Raw genomic sequence first — 18,230 nt, forward strand, 5'->3', positions numbered from 1 at the left:
TGGGTCTTTTCATTTACTAGGCTCTTCAAAGGGCCTTCTCAACAGCAACCTCACATGGACTTTTGGAAAATCTCGCAGAAAAGGAACAAGGCCGACTTTTTTCTACAAGCTTTCTAACACACGTTTTACAAACTGACAAATTCCATCCCCTTTGGCACACCTACAGTCATATGGGTTAGCTCATCTTCTCTTCTAGTTCACTTCATCAGGATCAGAAGCTTTGGAGGCAATTTGTTTTGCTAAATCTTAAAAGGTTAGTGTACAGGTAAAGTGACAAATATGTAAGGAGACCGAACTCAGGAGATAGGTTTTGGCAATAACTTACAGGTCTTTCTGTATGTTCTGACCTTTGGTGAAAGAGGTGGGGTTATTCCCTCTTCTGACAAGACTCATTTGTTGAAATTTCAACGGACCCTTCCTTGAAAAGAGTTCAGGTTGCAAGAAAACCAATTGCAGTGTTCCATTTGCGGTGTGGATCATATCTTTTCAGAGGAAATGACAGACATACTTTCCAAATATCAGGCAAGAACTCTTCATATAAATTGGGAACCGAGGAAACCTTTTGAAATTGTTGAGCTTGCAACAAGAAGGAATCGCATCGTGCCACTTGACATGCTGTGTCTGCACCTTTGTAAAAGTCTGGCTTACAGCAGAATTGCAGACAAGGATTTCCTAAATCATATATGAAAATTAATTTTCTCATGTTAGTACACAAAATGCTTAGCAGAAAGGGAGATGCCACCATGAATGTTTGAACCCTGGGTCATATAGTTTACTTAGAGTCTCTTCCAAGGTCCATCAGGGTATTGGGTTCAAAGTAAGGCAAAGGTTAGAATCCCAGTGTGGACTAGCAGTGTTTATTTGAGGTTGATGTAAAAACTTTGCTGGGACTTGCACAAGTTGTAAGAAAAGAGTTAGCGTCATTGACATGGTGGTGAAAGCTCAGCAAAAGCAGCCACCTTTGTAGCTGTAAACAGTCAAGGGCAGGGATTGAATGATAAGCATGAGTGAGGAAGCACAGGCTTTTGCAAAGTCTCCGAGGACATTTACAACAAGAGGAGCAAATACTCTACAGAAGTGACAAGAACAGAGCTCAACGACCACGAAGGGACTCGAACCCTCAATCTTCTGATCCGAAGTCAGACGCCTTATCCATTAGGCCACGCGGTCTCATGCCTCTTTATGAAGAAACCATTTTCCACTGGAAACAGCCACCGCATAGGAAAAGACGCTCAAGGAGCACAAAGGATTTCATTTGTTAGAGCAGGCACATGACATTGCTGTCTAAGGTATTGCAGTGATCCAAAATGGCAGTTTGATGAGTGTTTTCAGAGAAAAAAACATGCCTTGCAGTGTTCATGAAGTCTTCTAGGCTAAGTTTGTGGTTGTCTCTTCTCTGTTAAGTATAGTCATTGTGCCAGCTGCATGGGTACATAGTACACCGCTTGTCAGGATGGCCGAGTGGTCTAAGGCGCCAGACTCAAGAGGCTTCTCTTCCCTTCTCATGGGCCTTCTGGTCTCCGAATGGAGTCGTGGGTTCAAATCCCACTTCTTACAGAGCTTTTTCACTTTGTCCATCATGGCACATTGGTCAGGCCTGCCAAAACAAGCTCTTGGGTCTTTTCATTTACTAGGCTCTTCAAAGGGCCTTCTCAACAGCAACCTCACATGGACTTTTGGAAAATCTCGCAGAAAAGGAACAAGGCCGACTTTTTTCTACAAGCTTTCTAACACACGTTTTACAAACTGACAAATTCCATCCCCTTTGGCACACCTACAGTCATATGGGTTAGCTCATCTTCTCTTCTAGTTCACTTCATCAGGATCAGAAGCTTTGGAGGCAATTTGTTTTGCTAAATCTTAAAAGGTTAGTGTACAGGTAAAGTGACAAATATGTAAGGAGACCGAACTCAGGAGATAGGTTTTGGCAATAACTTACAGGTCTTCCCTGTATGTTCTGACCTTTGGTGAAAGAGGTGGGGTTATTCCCTCTTCTGACAAGACTCATTTGTTGAAATTTCAACGGACCCTTCCTTGAAAAGAGTTCAGGTTGCAAGAAAACCAATTGCAGTGTTCCATTTGCGGTGTGGATCATATCTTTTCAGAGGAAATGACAGACATACTTTCCAAATTTCAGGCAAGAACTCTTCATATAAATTGGGAACCGAGGCAACCTTTTGAAATTGTTGAGCTTGCAACAAGAAGGAATCGCATCGTGCCACTTGACATGCTGTGTCTGCACCTTTGTAAAAGTCTGGCTTACAGCAGAATTGCAGACAAGGATTTCCTAAATCATATAGGAAATTAATTTTCTCATGTTAGTAAACAAAATGCTTAGCAGAAAGGGAGATGCCACCATGAATGTTTGAACCCTGGGTCATATAGTTTACTTAGAGTCTCTTGCAAGGTCCATCAGGGTATTGGGTTCAAAGTAAGGCAAAGGTTAGAATCCCAGTGTGGACTAGCAGTGTTTATTTGAGGTTGATGTAAAAACTTTGCTGGGACTTGCACAAGTTGTAAGAAAAGAGTTAGCGTCATTGACATTGTGGTGAAAGCTCAGCAAAAGCAGCCACCTTTGTAGCTGTAAACAGTCAAGGGCAGGGATTGAATGATAAGCATGAGTGAGGAAGCACAGGCTTTTGCAAAGTCTCCGAGGACATTTACAACAAGAGGAGCAAATACTCTACAAAAGTGACAAGAACAGAGCTCAACAACCACAAAGGGACTCGAACCCTCAATCTTCTGATCCGAAGTCAGACACCTTATCCATTAGGCCACGCGGTCTCATGCCTCTTTATGAAGAAACCATTTTCCACTGGAAACAGCCACCGCATAGGAAAAGACGCTCAAGGAGCACAAAGGATTTCATTTGTTAGAGCAGGCACATGACATTGCTGTCTAAGGTATTGCAGTGATCCAAAATGGCAGTTTGATGAGTGTTTTCAGAGAATAAAACATGACTTGCAGTGTTCATGAAGTCTTCTAGGCTAAGTTTGTGGTTGTCTCTTCTCTGTTAAGTATAGTCATTGTGCCAGCTGCATGGGTACATAGTACACCGCTTGTCAGGATGGCCGAGTGGTTTAAGGCGCCAGACTCAAGAGGCTTCTCTTCTCTTCTCATAGGCCTTCTGGTCTCCGAATGGAGGTGTGGGTTCAAATCCCACTTCTGACAGAGCTTTTTCACTTTGTCCATCATGGCACATTGGTCAGGCCTGCCAAAACAAGCTCTTGGGTCTTTTCATTTACTAGGCTCTTCAAAGGGCCTTCTCAACAGCAACCTCACATGGACTTTTGGAAAATCTCGCAGAAAAGGAACAAGGCCGACTTTTTTCTACAAGCTTTCTAACACACGTTTTACAAACTGACAAATTCCATCCCCTTTGGCACACCTACAGTCATATGGGTTAGCTCATCTTCTCTTCTAGTTCACTTCATCAGGATCAGAAGCTTTGGAGGCAATTTGTTTTGCTAAATCTTAAAAGGTTAGTGTACAGGTAAAGTGACAAATATGTAAGGAGACCGAACTCAGGAGATAGGTTTTGGCAATAACTTACAGGTCTTTCTGTATGTTCTGACCTTTGGTGAAAGAGGTGGGGTTATTCCCTCTTCTGACAAGACTCATTTGTTGAAATTTCAACGGACCCTTCCTTGAAAAGAGTTCAGGTTGCAAGAAAACCAATTGCAGTGTTCCATTTGCGGTGTGGATCATATCTTTTCAGAGGAAATGACAGACATACTTTCCAAATATCAGGCAAGAACTCTTCATATAAATTGGGAACCGAGGAAACCTTTTGAAATTGTTGAGCTTGCAACAAGAAGGAATCGCATCGTGCCACTTGACATGCTGTGTCTGCACCTTTGTAAAAGTCTGGCTTACAGCAGAATTGCAGACAAGGATTTCCTAAATCATATATGAAAATTAATTTTCTCATGTTAGTACACAAAATGCTTAGCAGAAAGGGAGATGCCACCATGAATGTTTGAACCCTGGGTCATATAGTTTACTTAGAGTCTCTTCCAAGGTCCATCAGGGTATTGGGTTCAAAGTAAGGCAAAGGTTAGAATCCCAGTGTGGACTAGCAGTGTTTATTTGAGGTTGATGTAAAAACTTTGCTGGGACTTGCACAAGTTGTAAGAAAAGAGTTAGCGTCATTGACATGGTGGTGAAAGCTCAGCAAAAGCAGCCACCTTTGTAGCTGTAAACAGTCAAGGGCAGGGATTGAATGATAAGCATGAGTGAGGAAGCACAGGCTTTTGCAAAGTCTCCGAGGACATTTACAACAAGAGGAGCAAATACTCTACAGAAGTGACAAGAACAGAGCTCAACGACCACGAAGGGACTCGAACCCTCAATCTTCTGATCCGAAGTCAGACGCCTTATCCATTAGGCCACGCGGTCTCATGCCTCTTTATGAAGAAACCATTTTCCACTGGAAACAGCCACCGCATAGGAAAAGACGCTCAAGGAGCACAAAGGATTTCATTTGTTAGAGCAGGCACATGACATTGCTGTCTAAGGTATTGCAGTGATCCAAAATGGCAGTTTGATGAGTGTTTTCAGAGAAAAAAACATGCCTTGCAGTGTTCATGAAGTCTTCTAGGCTAAGTTTGTGGTTGTCTCTTCTCTGTTAAGTATAGTCATTGTGCCAGCTGCATGGGCACATAATACACTGCTTGTCAGGATGGCCGAGTGGTCTAAGGCGCCAGACTCAAGAGGCTTCTCTTCCCTTCTCATGGGCCTTCTGGTCTCCGAATGGAGGCGTGGGTTCAAATCCCACTTCTGACAGAGCTTTTTCACTTTGTCCATCATGGCACATTGGTCAGGCCTGCCAAAACAAGCTCTTGGGTCTTTTCATTTACTAGGCTCTTCAAAGGGCCTTCTCAACAGCAACCTCACATGGACTTTTGGAAAATCTCGCAGAAAAGGAACAAGGCCGACTTTTTTCTACAAGCTTTCTAACACACGTTTTACAAACTGACAAATTCCATCCCCTTTGGCACACCTACAGTCATATGGGTTAGCTCATCTTCTCTTCTAGTTCACTTCATCAGGATCAGAAGCTTTGGAGGCAATTTGTTTTGCTAAATCTTAAAAGGTTAGTGTACAGGTAAAGTGACAAATATGTAAGGAGACCGAACTCAGGAGATAGGTTTTGGCAATAACTTACAGGTCTTCCCTGTATGTTCTGACCTTTGGTGAAAGAGGTGGGGTTATTCCCTCTTCTGACAAGACTCATTTGTTGAAATTTCAACGGACCCTTCCTTGAAAAGAGTTCAGGTTGCAAGAAAACCAATTGCAGTGTTCCATTTGCGGTGTGGATCATATCTTTTCAGAGGAAATGACAGACATACTTTCCAAATTTCAGGCAAGAACTCTTCATATAAATTGGGAACCGAGGCAACCTTTTGAAATTGTTGAGCTTGCAACAAGAAGGAATCGCATCGTGCCACTTGACATGCTGTGTCTGCACCTTTGTAAAAGTCTGGCTTACAGCAGAATTGCAGACAAGGATTTCCTAAATCATATAGGAAATTAATTTTCTCATGATAGTACACAAAATGCTTAGCAGAAAGGGAGATGCCACCATGAATGTTTGAACCCTGGGTCATATAGTTTACTTAGAGTCTCTTCCAAGGTCCATCAGGGTATTGGGTTCAAAGTAAGGCAAAGGTTAGAATCCCAGTGTGGACTAGCAGTGTTTATTTGAGGTTGATGTAAAAACTTTGCTGGGACTTGCACAAGTTGTAAGAAAAGAGTTAGCGTCATTGACATGGTGGTGAAAGCTCAGCAAAAGCAGCCACCTTTGTAGCTGTAAACAGTCAAGGGCAGGGATTGAATGATAAGCATGAGTGAGGAAGCACAGGCTTTTGCAAAGTCTCCGAGGACATTTACAACAAGAGGAGCAAATACTCTACAGAAGTGACAAGAACACAGCTCAACGACCACGAAGGGACTCAAACCCTCAATCTTCTGATCCGAAGTCAGACGCCTTATCCATTAGGCCACGCGGTCTCATGCCTCTTTATGAAGAAACCATTTTCCACTGGAAACAGCCACCGCATAGGAAAAGACGCTCAAGGAGCACAAAGGATTTCATTTGTTAGAGCAGGCACATGACATTGCTGTCTAAGGTATTGCAGTGATCCAAAATGGCAGTTTGATGAGTGTTTTCAGAGAAAAAAACATGCCTTGCAGTGTTCATGAAGTCTTCTAGGCTAAGTTTGTGGTTGTCTCTTCTCTGTTAAGTATAGTCATTGTGCCAGCTGCATGGGCATCTAATACACCGCTTGTCAGGATGGCCGAGTGGTCTAAGGCACCAGACTCAAGAGGCTTCTCTTCCCTTCTCATGGGCCTTCTGGTCTCCGAATGGAGGCGTGGGTTCAAATCCCACGTCTGACAGAGCTTTTTCACTTTTTCCATCATGGCACATTGGTCAGGCCTGCCAAAACAAGCTCTTGGGTCTTTTCATTTACTAGGCTCTTCAAAGGGCCTTCTCAACAGCAACCTCACATGGACTTTTGGAAAATCTCGCAGAAAAGGAACAAGGCCGACTTTTTTCTACAAGCTTTCTAACACACGTTTTACAAACTGACAAATTCCATCCCCTTTGGCACACCTACAGTCATATGGGTTAGCTCATCTTCTCTTCTAGTTCACTTCATCAGGATCAGAAGCTTTGGAGGCAATTTGTTTTGCTAAATCTTAAAAGGTTAGTGTACAGGTAAAGTGACAAATATGTAAGGAGACCGAACTCAGGAGATAGGTTTTGGCAATAACTTACAGGTCTTCCCTGTATGTTCTGACCTTTGGTGAAAGAGGTGGGGTTATTCCCTCTTCTGACAAGACTCATTTGTTGAAATTTCAACGGACCCTTCCTTGAAAAGAGTTCAGGTTGCAAGAAAACCAATTGCAGTGTTCCATTTGCGGTGTGGATCATATCTTTTCAGAGGAAATGACAGACATACTTTCCAAATTTCAGGCAAGAACTCTTCATATAAATTGGGAACCGAGGCAACCTTTTGAAATTGTTGAGCTTGCAACAAGAAGGAATCGCATCGTGCCACTTGACATGCTGTGTCTGCACCTTTGTAAAAGTCTGGCTTACAGCAGAATTGCAGACAAGGATTTCCTAAATCATATAGGAAATTAATTTTCTCCTGTTAGTAAACAAAATGCTTAGCAGAAAGGGAGATGCCACCATGAATGTTTGAACCCTGGGTCATATAGTTTACTTAGAGTCTCTTCCCAGGTCCATCAGGGTATTGGGTTCAAAGTAAGGCAAAGGTTAGAATCCCAGTGTGGACTAGCAGTGTTTATTTGAGGTTGATGTAAAAACTTTGCTGGGACTTGCACAAGTTGTAAGAAAAGAGTTAGCGTCATTGACATTGTGGTGAAAGCTCAGCAAAAGCAGCCACCTTTGTAGCTGTAAACAGTCAAGGGCAGGGATTGAATGATAAGCATGAGTGAGGAAGCACAGGCTTTTGCAAAGTCTCCGAGGACATTTACAACAAGAGGAGCAAATACTCTACAGAAGCGACAAGAACAGAGCTCAACGACCACGAAGGGACTCGAACCCTCAATCTTCTGATCCGAAGTCAGACGCCTTATCCATTAGGCCACGCGGTCTCATGCCTCTTTATGAAGAAACCACTTTCCACTGGAAACAGCCACCGCATAGGAAAAGACGCTCAAGGAGCACAAAGGATTTCATTTGTTAGAGCAGGCACATGACATTGCTGTCTAAGGTATTGCAGTGATCCAAAATGGCAGTTTGATGAGTGTTTTCAGAAAAAAAAACATGCCTTGCAGTGTTCATGAAGTCTTCTAGGCTAAGTTTGTGGTTGTCTCTTCTCTGTTAAGTATAGTCATTGTGCCAGCTGCATGGGTACATAGTACACCGCTTGTCAGGATGGCCGAGTGGTCTAAGGCGCCAGACTCAAGAGGCTTCTCTTCCCTTCTCATGGGCCTTCTGGTCTCCGAATGGAGGCGTGGGTTCAAATCCCACTTCTGACAGAGCTTTTCACTTTGTCCATCATGGCACATTGGTCAGGCCTGCCAAAACAAGCTCTTGGGTCTTTTCATTTACTAGGCTCTTCAAAGGGCCTTCTCAACAGCAACCTCACATGGACTTTTGGAAAATCTCGCAGAAAAGGAACAAGGCCGACTTTTTTCTACAAGCTTTCTAACACACGTTTTACAAACTGACAAATTCCATCCCCTTTGGCACACCTACAGTCATATGGGTTAGCTCATCTTCTCTTCTAGTTCACTTCATCAGGATCAGAAGCTTTAGAGGCAATTTGTTTTGCTAAATCTTAAAAGGTTAGTGTACAGGTAAAGTGACAAATATGTAAGGAGACCGAACTCAGGAGATAGGTTTTGGCAATAACTTACAGGTCTTCCCTGTATGTTCTGACCTTTGGTGAAAGAGGTGGGGTTATTCCCTCTTCTGACAAGACTCATTTGTTGAAACTTCAACGGACCCTTCCTTGAAAAGAGTTCAGGTTGCAAGAAAACCAATTGCAGTGTTCCATTTGCGGTGTGGATCATATCTTTTCAGAGGAAATGACAGACATACTTTCCAAATTTCAGGCAAGAACTCTTCATATAAATTGGGAACCGAGGCAACCTTTTGAAATTGTTGAGCTTGCAACAAGAAGGAATCGCATCGTGCTACTTGACATGCTGTGTCTGCACCTTTGTAAAAGTCTGGCTTACAGCAGAATTGCAGACAAGGATTTCCTAAATCATATAGGAAATTAATTTTCTCATGTTAGTAAACAAAATGCTTAGCAGAAAGGGAGATGCCACCATGAATGTTTGAACCCTGGGTCATATAGTTTACTTAGAGTCTCTTCCAAGGTCCATCAGGGTATTGGGTTCAAAGTAAGGCAAAGGTTAGAATCCCAGTGTGGACTAGCAGTGTTTATTTGAGGTTGATGTAAAAACTTTGCTGGGACTTGCACAAGTTGTAAGAAAAGAGTTAGCGTCATTGACATTGTGGTGAAAGCTCAGCAAAAGCAGCCACCTTTGTAGCTGTAAACAGTCAAGGGCAGGGATTGAATGATAAGCATGAGTGAGGAAGCACAGGCTTTTGCAAAGTCTCCGAGGACATTTACAACAAGAGGAGCAAATACTCTACAGAAGTGACAAGAACAGAACTAAACGACCACAAAGGGACTCGAACCCTCAATCTTCTGATCCGAAGTCAGACGCCTTATCCATTAGGCCACGCGGTCTCATGCCTCTTTATGAAGAAACCATTTTCCACTGGAAACAGCCACCGCATAGGAAAAGACGCTCAAGGAGCACAAAGGATTTCATTTGTTAGAGCAGGCACATGACATTGCTGTCTAAGGTATTGCAGTGATCCAAAATGGCAGTTTGATGAGTGTTTTCAGAAAAAAAAACATGCCTTGCAGTGTTCATGAAGTCTTCTAGGCTAAGTTTGTGGTTGTCTCTTCTCTGTTAAGTATAGTCATTGTGCCAGCTGCATGGGTACATAGTACACCGCTTGTCAGGATGGCCGAGTGGTCTAAGGCGCCAGACTCAAGAGGCTTCTCTTCCCTTCTCATGGGCCTTCTGGTCTCCGATTGGAGGCGTGGGTTCAAATCCCACTTCTGACAGAGCTTTTTCACTTTGTCCATCATGGCACATTGGTCAGGCCTGCCAAAACAAGCTCTTGGGTCTTTTCATTTACTAGGCTCTTCAAAGGGCCTTCTCAACAGCAACCTCACATGGACTTTTGGAAAATCTCGCAGAAAAGGAACAAGGCCGACTTTTTTCTACAAGCTTTCTAACACACGTTTTACAAACTGACAAATTCCATCCCCTTTGGCACACCTACAGTCATATGGGTTAGCTCATCTTCTCTTCTAGTTCACTTCATCAGGATCAGAAGCTTTGGAGGCAATTTGTTTTGCTAAATCTTAAAAGGTTAGTGTACAGGTAAAGTGACAAATATGTAAGGAGACCGAACTCAGGAGATAGGTTTTGGCAATAACTTACAGGTCTTCCCTGTATGTTCTGACCTTTGGTGAAAGAGGTGGGGTTATTCCCTCTTCTGACAAGACTCATTTGTTGAAATTTCAACGGACCCTTCCTTGAAAAGAGTTCAGGTTGCAAGAAAACCAATTGCAGTGTTCCATTTGCGGTGTGGATCATATCTTTTCAGAGGAAATGACAGACATACTTTCCAAATTTCAGGCAAGAACTCTTCATATAAATTGGGAACCGAGGCAACCTTTTGAAATTGTTGAGCTTGCAACAAGAAGGAATCGCATCGTGCCACTTGACATGCTGTGTCTGCACCTTTGTAAAAGTCTGGCTTACAGCAGAATTGCAGACAAGGATTTCCTAAATCATATAGGAAATTAATTTTCTCCTGTTAGTAAACAAAATGCTTAGCAGAAAGGGAGATGCCACCATGAATGTTTGAACCCTGGGTCATATAGTTTACTTAGAGTCTCTTCCCAGGTCCATCAGGGTATTGGGTTCAAAGTAAGGCAAAGGTTAGAATCCCAGTGTGGACTAGCAGTGTTTATTTGAGGTTGATGTAAAAACTTTGCTGGGACTTGCACAAGTTGTAAGAAAAGAGTTAGCGTCATTGACATTGTGGTGAAAGCTCAGCAAAAGCAGCCACCTTTGTAGCTGTAAACAGTCAAGGGCAGGGATTGAATGATAAGCATGAGTGAGGAAGCACAGGCTTTTGCAAAGTCTCCGAGGACATTTACAACAAGAGGAGCAAATACTCTACAGAAGTGACAAGAACAGAGCTCAACGACCACGAAGGGACTCGAACCCTCAATCTTCTGATCCGAAGTCAGACGCCTTATCCATTAGACCACGCGGTCTCATGCCTCTTTATGAAGAAACCATTTTCCACTGGAAACAGCCACCGCATAGGAAAAGACGCTCAAGGAGCACAAAGGGTTTCATTTGTTAGAGCAGGCACATGACATTGCTGTCTAAGGTATTGCAGTGATCCAAAATGGCAGTTTGATGAGTGTTTTCAGAGAAAAAAACATGCCTTGCAGTGTTCATGAAGTCTTCTAGGCTAAGTTTGTGGTTGTCTCTTCTCTGTTAAGTATAGTCATTGTGCCAGCTGCATGGGTACATAGTACACCGCTTGTCAGGATGGCCGAGTGGTCTAAGGCGCCAGACTCAAGAGGCTTCTCTTTCCTTCTCATGGGCCTTCTGGTCTCCGATTGGAGGCGTGGGTTCAAATCCCACTTCTGACAGAGCTTTTTCACTTTGTCCATCATGGCACATTGGTCAGGCCTGCCAAAACAAGCTCTTGGGTCTTTTCATTTACTAGGCTCTTCAAAGGGCCTTCTCAACAGCAACCTCACATGGACTTTTGGAAAATCTCGCAGAAAAGGAACAAGGCCGACTTTTTTCTACAAGCTTTCTAACACACGTTTTACAAACTGACAAATTCCATCCCCTTTGGCACACCTACAGTCATATGGGTTAGCTCATCTTCTCTTCTAGTTCACTTCATCAGGATCAGAAGCTTTGGAGGCAATTTGTTTTGCTAAATCTTAAAAGGTTAGTGTACAGGTAAAGTGACAAATATGTAAGGAGACCGAACTCAGGAGATAGGTTTTGGCAATAACTTACAGGTCTTCCCTGTATGTTCTGACCTTTGGTGAAAGAGGTGGGGTTATTCCCTCTTCTGACAAGACTCATTTGTTGAAATTTCAACGGACCCTTCCTTGAAAAGAGTTCAGGTTGCAAGAAAACCAATTGCAGTGTTCCATTTGCGGTGTGGATCATATCTTTTCAGAGGAAATGACAGACATACTTTCCAAATTTCAGGCAAGAACTCTTCATATAAATTGGGAACCGAGGCAACCTTTTGAAATTGTTGAGCTTGCAACAAGAAGGAATCGCATCGTGCCACTTGACATGCTGTGTCTGCACCTTTGTAAAAGTCTGGCTTACAGCAGAATTGCAGACAAGGATTTCCTAAATCATATAGGAAATTAATTTTCTCATGTTAGTAAACAAAATGCTTAGCAGAAAGGGAGATGCCACCATGAATGTTTGAACCCTGGGTCATATAGTTTACTTAGAGTCTCTTGCAAGGTCCATCAGGGTATTGGGTTCAAAGTAAGGCAAAGGTTAGAATCCCAGTGTGGACTAGCAGTGTTTATTTGAGGTTGATGTAAAAACTTTGCTGGGACTTGCACAAGTTGTAAGAAAAGAGTTAGCGTCATTGACATTGTGGTGAAAGCTCAGCAAAAGCAGCCACCTTTGTAGCTGTAAACAGTCAAAGGCAGGGATTGAATGATAAGCATGAGTGAGGAAGCACAGGCTTTTGCAAAGTCTCCGAGGACATTTACAACAAGAGGAGCAAATACTCTACAGAAGTGACAAGAACAGAGCTCAACGACCACGAAGGGACTCGAACCCTCAATCTTCTGATCCGAAGTCAGACGCCTTATCCATTAGGCCACGCGGTCTCATGCCTCTTTATGAAGAAACCATTTTCCACTGGAAACAGCCACCGCATAGGAAAAGACGCTCAAGGAGCACAAAGGATTTCATTTGTTAGAGCAGGCACATGACATTGCTGTCTAAGGTATTGCAGTGATCCAAAATGGCAGTTTGATGAGTGTTTTCAGAGAAAAAAACATGCCTTGCAGTGTTCATGAAGTCTTCTAGGCTAAGTTTGTGGTTGTCTCTTCTCTGTTAAGTATAGTCATTTTGCCAGCTGCATGGGTACATAGTGCACCGCTTGTCAGGATGGCCGAGTGGTCTAAGGCGCCAGACTGAAGAGGCTTCTCTTCCCTTCTCATGGGCCTTCTGGTCTCCGAATGGAGGCGTGGGTTCAAATCCCACTTCTGACAGAGCTTTTTCACTTTGTCCATCATGGCACATTGGTCAGGCCTGCCAAAACAAGCTCTTGGGTCTTTTCATTTACTAGGCTCTTCAAAGGGCCTTCTCAACAGCAACCTCACATGGACTTTTTGAAAATCTCGCAGAAAAGGAACAAGGCCGACTTTTTTCTACAAGCTTTCTAACACACGTTTTACAAACTGACAAATTCCATCCCCTTTGGCACACCTACAGTCATATGGGTTAGCTCATCTTCTCTTCTAGTTCACTTCATCAGGATCAGAAGCTTTGGAGGCAATTTGTTTTGCTAAATCTTAAAAGGTTAGTGTACAGGTAAAGTGACAAATATGTAAGGAGACCGAACTCAGGAGATAGGTTTTGGCAATAACTTACAGGTCTTCCCTGTATGTTCTGACCTTTGGTGAAAGAGGTGGGGTTATTCCCTCTTCTGACAAGACTCATTTGTTGAAATTTCAACGGACCCTTCCTTGAAAAGAGTTCAGGTTGCAAGAAAACCAATTGCAGTGTTCCATTTGCGGTGTGGATCATATCTTTTCAGAGGAAATGACAGACATACTTTCCAAATTTCAGGCAAGAACTCTTCATATAAATTGGGAACCGAGGCAACCTTTTGAAATTGTTGAGCTTGCAACAAGAAGGAATCGCATCGTGCCACTTGACATGCTGTGTCTGCACCTTTGTAAAAGTCTGGCTTACAGCAGAATTGCAGACAAGGATTTCCTAAATCATATAGGAAATTAATTTTCTCATGTTAGTAAACAAAATGCTTAGCAGAAAGGGAGATGCCACCATGAATGTTTGAACCCTGGGTCATATAGTTTACTTAGAGTCTCTTGCAAGGTCCATCAGGGTATTGGGTTCAAAGTAAGGCAAAGGTTAGAATCCCAGTGTGGACTAGCAGTGTTTATTTGAGGTTGATGTAAAAACTTTGCTGGGACTTGCACAAGTTGTAAGAAAAGAGTTAGCGTCATTGACATTGTGGTGAAAGCTCAGCAAAAGCAGCCACCTTTGTAGCTGTAAACAGTCAAAGGCAGGGATTGAATGATAAGCATGAGTGAGGAAGCACAGGCTTTTGCAAAGTCTCCGAGGACATTTACAACAAGAGGAGCAAATACTCTACAGAAGTGACAAGAACAGAGCTCAACGACCACGAAGGGACTCGAACCCTCAATCTTCTGATCCGAAGTCAGACGCCTTATCCATTAGGCCACGCGGTCTCATGCCTCTTTATGAAGAAACCATTTTCCACTGGAAACAGCCACCGCATAGGAAAAGACGCTCAAGGAGCACAAAGGATTTCATTTGTTAGAGCAGGCACATGACATTGCTGTCTAAGGTATTGCAGTGATCCAAAATGGCAGTTTGATGAGTGTTTTCAGAGAAAAAAACATGCCTTGCAGTGTTCATGAAGTCTTCTAGGCTAAGTTTGTGGTTGTCTCTTCTCTGTTAAGTATAGTCATTTTGCCAGCTGCATGGGTACATAGTGCACCGCTTGTCAGGATGGCCGAGTGGTCTAAGGCGCCAGACTCAAGAGGCTTCTCTTCCCTTCTCATGGGCCTTCTGGTCTCCGAATGGAGGCGTGGGTTCAAATCCCACTTCTGACAGAGCTTTTTCACTTTGTCCATCATGGCACATTGGTCAGGCCTGCCAAAACAAGCTCTTGGGTCTTTTCATTTACTAGGCTCTTCAAAGGGCCTTCTCAACAGCAACCTCACATGGACTTTTTGAAAATCTCGCAGAAAAGGAACAAGGCCGACTTTTTTCTACAAGCTTTCTAACACACGTTTTACAAACTGACAAATTCCATCCCCTTTGGCACACCTACAGTCATATGGGTTAGCTCATCTTCTCTTCTAGTTCACTTCATCAGGATCAGAAGCTTTGGAGGCAATTTGTTTTGCTAAATCTTAAAAGGTTAGTGTACAGGTAAAGTGACAAATATGTAAGGAGACCGAACTCAGGAGATAGGTTTTGGCAATAACTTACAGGTCTTCCCTGTATGTTCTGACCTTTGGTGAAAGAGGTGGGGTTATTCCCTCTTCTGACAAGACTCATTTGTTGAAATTTCAACGGACCCTTCCTTGAAAAGAGTTCAGGTTGCAAGAAAACCAATTGCAGTGTTCCATTTGCGGTGTGAATCATATCTTTTCAGAGGAAATGACAGACATACTTTCCAAATTTCAGGCAAGAACTCTTCATATAAATTGGGAACCGAGGCAACCTTTTGAAATTGTTGAGCTTGCAACAAGAAGGAATTGCATCGTGCCACTTGACATGCTGTGTCTGCACCTTTGTAAAAGTCTGGCTTACAGCAGAATTGCAGACAAGGATTTCCTAAATCATATAGGAAATTAATTTTCTCATGTTAGTAAACAAAATGCTTAGCAGAAAGGGAGATGCCACCATGAATGTTTGAACCCTGGGTCATATAGTTTACTTAGAGTCTCTTCCCAGGTCCATCAGGGTATTGGGTTCAAAGTAAGGCAAAGGTTAGAATCCCAGTGTGGACTAGCAGTGTTTATTTGAGGTTGATGTAAAAACTTTGCTGGGACTTGCACAAGTTGTAAGAAAAGAGTTAGCGTCATTGACATTGTGGTGAAAGCTCAGCAAAAGCAGCCACCTTTGTAGCTGTAAACAGTCAAGGGCAGGGATTGAATGATAAGCATGAGTGAGGAAGCACAGGCTTTTGCAAAGTCTCCGAGGACATTTACAACAAGAGGAGCAAATACTCTACAGAAGTGACAAGAACAGAGCTCAACGACCACGAAGGGACTCGAACCCTCAATCTTCTGATCCGAAGTCAGACGCCTTATCCATTAGGCCACGCGGTCTCATGCCTCTTTATGAAGAAACCATTTTCCACTGGAAACAGCCACCGCATAGGAAAAGACGCTCAAGGAGCACAAAGGATTTCATTTGTTAGAGCAGGCACATGACATTGCTGTCTAAGGTATTGCAGTGATCCAAAATGGCAGTTTGATGAGTGTTTTCAGAGAAAAAAACATGCCTTGCAGTGTTCATGAAGTCTTCTAGGCTAAGTTTGTGGTTGTCTCTTCTCTGTTAAGTATAGTCATTTTGCCAGCTGCATGGGTACATAGTGCACCGCTTGTCAGGATGGCTGAGTGGTCTAAGGCGCCAGACTCAAGAGGCTTCTCTTCCCTTCTCATGGGCCTTCTGGTCTCCGAATGGAGGCGTGGGTTCAAATCCCACTTCTGACAGAGCTTTTTCACTTTGTCCATCATGGCACATTGGTCAGGCCTGCCAAAACAAGCTCTTGGGTCTTTTCATTTACTAGGCTCTTCAAAGGGCCTTCTCAACAGCAACCTCACATGGACTTTTGGAAAATCTCGCAGAAAAGGAACAAGGCCGACTTTTTTCTACAAGCTTTCTAACACACGTTTTACAAACTGACAAATTCCATCCCCTTTGGCACACCTACAGTCATATGGGTTAGCTCATCTTCTCTTCTAGTTCACTTCATCAGGATCAGAAGCTTTGGAGGCAATTTGTTTTGCTAAATCTTAAAAGGTTAGTGTACAGGTAAAGTGACAAATATGTAAGGAGACCGAACTCAGGAGATAGGTTTTGGCAATAACTTACAGGTCTTCCCTGTATGTTCTGACCTTTGGTGAAAGAGGTGGGGTTATTCCCTCTTCTGACAAGACTCATTTGTTGAAATTTCAACGGACCCTTCCTTGAAAAGAGTTCAGGTTGCAAGAAAACCAATTGCAGTGTTCCATTTGCGGTGTGAATCATATCTTTTCAGAGGAAATGACAGACATACTTTCCAAATTTCAGGCAAGAACTCTTCATATAAATTGGGAACCGAGGCAACCTTTTGAAATTGTTGAGCTTGCAACAAGAAGGAATCGCATCGTGCCACTTGACATGCTGTGTCTGCACCTTTGTAAAAGTCTGGCTTACAGCAGAATTGCAGACAAGGATTTCCTAAATCATATAGGAAATTAATTTTCTCATGTTAGTAAACAAAATGCTTAGCAGAAAGGGAGATGCCACCATGAATGTTTGAACCCTGGGTCATATAGTTTACTTAGAGTCTCTTCCCAGGTCCATCAGGGTATTGGGTTCAAAGTAAGGCAAAGGTTGGAATCCCAGTGTGGACTAGCAGTGTTTATTTGAGGTTGATGTAAAAACTTTGCTGGGACTTGCACAAGTTGTAAGAAAAGAGTTAGCGTCATTGACATTGTGGTGAAAGCTCAGCAAAAGCAGCCACCTTTGTAGCTGTAAACAGTCAAGGGCAGGGATTGAATGATAAGCATGAGTGAGGAAGCACAGGCTTTTGCAAAGTCTCCGAGGACATTTACAACAAGAGGAGCAAATACTCTACAGAAGTGACAAGAACAGAGCTCAACGACCACGAAGGGACTCGAACCCTCAATCTTCTGATCCGAATTCAGACGCCTTATCCATTAGGCCACGCGGTCTCATGCCTCTTTATGAAGAAACCATTTTCCACTGGAAACAGCCACCGCATAGGAAAAGACGCTCAAGGAGCACAAAGGATTTCATTTGTTAGAGCAGGCACATGACATTGCTGTCTAAGGTATTGCAGTGATCCAAAATGGCAGTTTGATGAGTGTTTTCAGAGAAAAAAACATGCCTTGCAGTGTTCATGAAGTCTTCTAGGCTAAGTTTGTGGTTGTCTCTTCTCTGTTAAGTATAGTCATTTTGCCAGCTGCATGGGTACATAGTGCACCGCTTGTCAGGATGGCCGAGTGGTCTAAGGCGCCAGACTCAAGAGGCTTCTCTTCCCTTCTCATGGGCCTTCTGGTCTCCGAATGGAGGCGTGGGTTCAAATCCCACTTCTGACAGAGCTTTTTCACTTTGTCCATCATGGCACATTGGTCAGGCCTGCCAAAACAAGCTCTTGGGTCTTTTCATTTACTAGGCTCTTCAAAGGGCCTTCTCAACAGCAACCTCACATGGACTTTTGGAAAATCTCGCAGAAAAGGAACAAGGCCGACTTTTTTCTACAAGCTTTCTAACACACGTTTTACAAACTGACAAATTCCATCCCCTTTGGCACACCTACAGTCATATGGGTTAGCTCATCTTCTCTTCTAGTTCACTTCATCAGGATCAGAAGCTTTGGAGGCAATTTGTTTTGCTAAATCTTAAAAGGTTAGTGTACAGGTAAAGTGACAAATATGTAAGGAGACCGAACTCAGGAGATAGGTTTTGGCAATAACTTACAGGTCTTCCCTGTATGTTCTGACCTTTGGTGAAAGAGGTGGGGTTATTCCCTCTTCTGACAAGACTCATTTGTTGAAATTTCAACGGACCCTTCCTTGAAAAGAGTTCAGGTTGCAAGAAAACCAATTGCAGTGTTCCATTTGCGGTGTGAA

General features: G+C 43.1%; 22 non-coding genes across 22 annotated transcripts; 11 read left to right on the forward strand and 11 right to left on the reverse strand.

Moving 5' to 3' along the window:
- Positions 1-1,097: 1,097 nt before the first annotated feature.
- On the reverse strand, positions 1,098-1,170 carry TRNAR-UCG (transfer RNA arginine (anticodon UCG)). The gene has a single exon. It is a non-coding gene; the product is annotated as a tRNA-Arg (tRNA).
- A 277-nt stretch (positions 1,171-1,447) lies between these two features.
- Positions 1,448-1,557, forward strand: TRNAL-CAA (transfer RNA leucine (anticodon CAA)). The gene is made up of 2 exons: positions 1,448-1,485; positions 1,512-1,557. It is a non-coding gene; the product is annotated as a tRNA-Leu (tRNA).
- Positions 1,558-2,711: 1,154 nt separating this feature from the next.
- TRNAR-UCG (transfer RNA arginine (anticodon UCG)) lies at positions 2,712-2,784 on the reverse strand. Its single transcript has one exon. It is a non-coding gene; the product is annotated as a tRNA-Arg (tRNA).
- Positions 2,785-3,061: 277 nt separating this feature from the next.
- On the forward strand, positions 3,062-3,171 carry TRNAL-CAA (transfer RNA leucine (anticodon CAA)). The gene is made up of 2 exons: positions 3,062-3,099; positions 3,126-3,171. It is a non-coding gene; the product is annotated as a tRNA-Leu (tRNA).
- Positions 3,172-4,325: 1,154 nt separating this feature from the next.
- Positions 4,326-4,398, reverse strand: TRNAR-UCG (transfer RNA arginine (anticodon UCG)). The gene has a single exon. It is a non-coding gene; the product is annotated as a tRNA-Arg (tRNA).
- Positions 4,399-4,675: 277 nt separating this feature from the next.
- On the forward strand, positions 4,676-4,785 carry TRNAL-CAA (transfer RNA leucine (anticodon CAA)). Its single transcript has 2 exons — positions 4,676-4,713; positions 4,740-4,785. It is a non-coding gene; the product is annotated as a tRNA-Leu (tRNA).
- Positions 4,786-5,939: 1,154 nt separating this feature from the next.
- TRNAR-UCG (transfer RNA arginine (anticodon UCG)) lies at positions 5,940-6,012 on the reverse strand. The gene has a single exon. It is a non-coding gene; the product is annotated as a tRNA-Arg (tRNA).
- Positions 6,013-6,289: 277 nt separating this feature from the next.
- On the forward strand, positions 6,290-6,399 carry TRNAL-CAA (transfer RNA leucine (anticodon CAA)). The gene is made up of 2 exons: positions 6,290-6,327; positions 6,354-6,399. It is a non-coding gene; the product is annotated as a tRNA-Leu (tRNA).
- A 1,154-nt stretch (positions 6,400-7,553) lies between these two features.
- On the reverse strand, positions 7,554-7,626 carry TRNAR-UCG (transfer RNA arginine (anticodon UCG)). The gene has a single exon. It is a non-coding gene; the product is annotated as a tRNA-Arg (tRNA).
- Positions 7,627-7,903: 277 nt separating this feature from the next.
- On the forward strand, positions 7,904-8,013 carry TRNAL-CAA (transfer RNA leucine (anticodon CAA)). Its single transcript has 2 exons — positions 7,904-7,941; positions 7,968-8,013. It is a non-coding gene; the product is annotated as a tRNA-Leu (tRNA).
- Positions 8,014-9,166: 1,153 nt separating this feature from the next.
- TRNAR-UCG (transfer RNA arginine (anticodon UCG)) lies at positions 9,167-9,239 on the reverse strand. The gene has a single exon. It is a non-coding gene; the product is annotated as a tRNA-Arg (tRNA).
- Positions 9,240-9,516: 277 nt separating this feature from the next.
- On the forward strand, positions 9,517-9,626 carry TRNAL-CAA (transfer RNA leucine (anticodon CAA)). Its single transcript has 2 exons — positions 9,517-9,554; positions 9,581-9,626. It is a non-coding gene; the product is annotated as a tRNA-Leu (tRNA).
- Positions 9,627-10,780: 1,154 nt separating this feature from the next.
- Positions 10,781-10,853, reverse strand: TRNAR-UCG (transfer RNA arginine (anticodon UCG)). The gene has a single exon. It is a non-coding gene; the product is annotated as a tRNA-Arg (tRNA).
- A 277-nt stretch (positions 10,854-11,130) lies between these two features.
- TRNAL-CAA (transfer RNA leucine (anticodon CAA)) lies at positions 11,131-11,240 on the forward strand. The gene is made up of 2 exons: positions 11,131-11,168; positions 11,195-11,240. It is a non-coding gene; the product is annotated as a tRNA-Leu (tRNA).
- A 1,154-nt stretch (positions 11,241-12,394) lies between these two features.
- TRNAR-UCG (transfer RNA arginine (anticodon UCG)) lies at positions 12,395-12,467 on the reverse strand. The gene has a single exon. It is a non-coding gene; the product is annotated as a tRNA-Arg (tRNA).
- A 277-nt stretch (positions 12,468-12,744) lies between these two features.
- Positions 12,745-12,854, forward strand: TRNAF-GAA (transfer RNA phenylalanine (anticodon GAA)). Its single transcript has 2 exons — positions 12,745-12,782; positions 12,809-12,854. It is a non-coding gene; the product is annotated as a tRNA-Phe (tRNA).
- Positions 12,855-14,008: 1,154 nt separating this feature from the next.
- On the reverse strand, positions 14,009-14,081 carry TRNAR-UCG (transfer RNA arginine (anticodon UCG)). The gene has a single exon. It is a non-coding gene; the product is annotated as a tRNA-Arg (tRNA).
- Positions 14,082-14,358: 277 nt separating this feature from the next.
- TRNAL-CAA (transfer RNA leucine (anticodon CAA)) lies at positions 14,359-14,468 on the forward strand. Its single transcript has 2 exons — positions 14,359-14,396; positions 14,423-14,468. It is a non-coding gene; the product is annotated as a tRNA-Leu (tRNA).
- Positions 14,469-15,622: 1,154 nt separating this feature from the next.
- Positions 15,623-15,695, reverse strand: TRNAR-UCG (transfer RNA arginine (anticodon UCG)). Its single transcript has one exon. It is a non-coding gene; the product is annotated as a tRNA-Arg (tRNA).
- A 277-nt stretch (positions 15,696-15,972) lies between these two features.
- On the forward strand, positions 15,973-16,082 carry TRNAL-CAA (transfer RNA leucine (anticodon CAA)). The gene is made up of 2 exons: positions 15,973-16,010; positions 16,037-16,082. It is a non-coding gene; the product is annotated as a tRNA-Leu (tRNA).
- Positions 16,083-17,236: 1,154 nt separating this feature from the next.
- Positions 17,237-17,309, reverse strand: TRNAR-UCG (transfer RNA arginine (anticodon UCG)). The gene has a single exon. It is a non-coding gene; the product is annotated as a tRNA-Arg (tRNA).
- A 277-nt stretch (positions 17,310-17,586) lies between these two features.
- TRNAL-CAA (transfer RNA leucine (anticodon CAA)) lies at positions 17,587-17,696 on the forward strand. Its single transcript has 2 exons — positions 17,587-17,624; positions 17,651-17,696. It is a non-coding gene; the product is annotated as a tRNA-Leu (tRNA).
- The last annotated feature ends 534 nt before the right edge of the window (positions 17,697-18,230 follow it).

The sequence above is a fragment of the Hyperolius riggenbachi genome, chromosome 8, assembly GCF_040937935.1.
Source record: "Hyperolius riggenbachi isolate aHypRig1 chromosome 8, aHypRig1.pri, whole genome shotgun sequence".
In the NCBI taxonomy this organism is placed as follows: Eukaryota; Metazoa; Chordata; class Amphibia; order Anura; family Hyperoliidae; genus Hyperolius; species Hyperolius riggenbachi.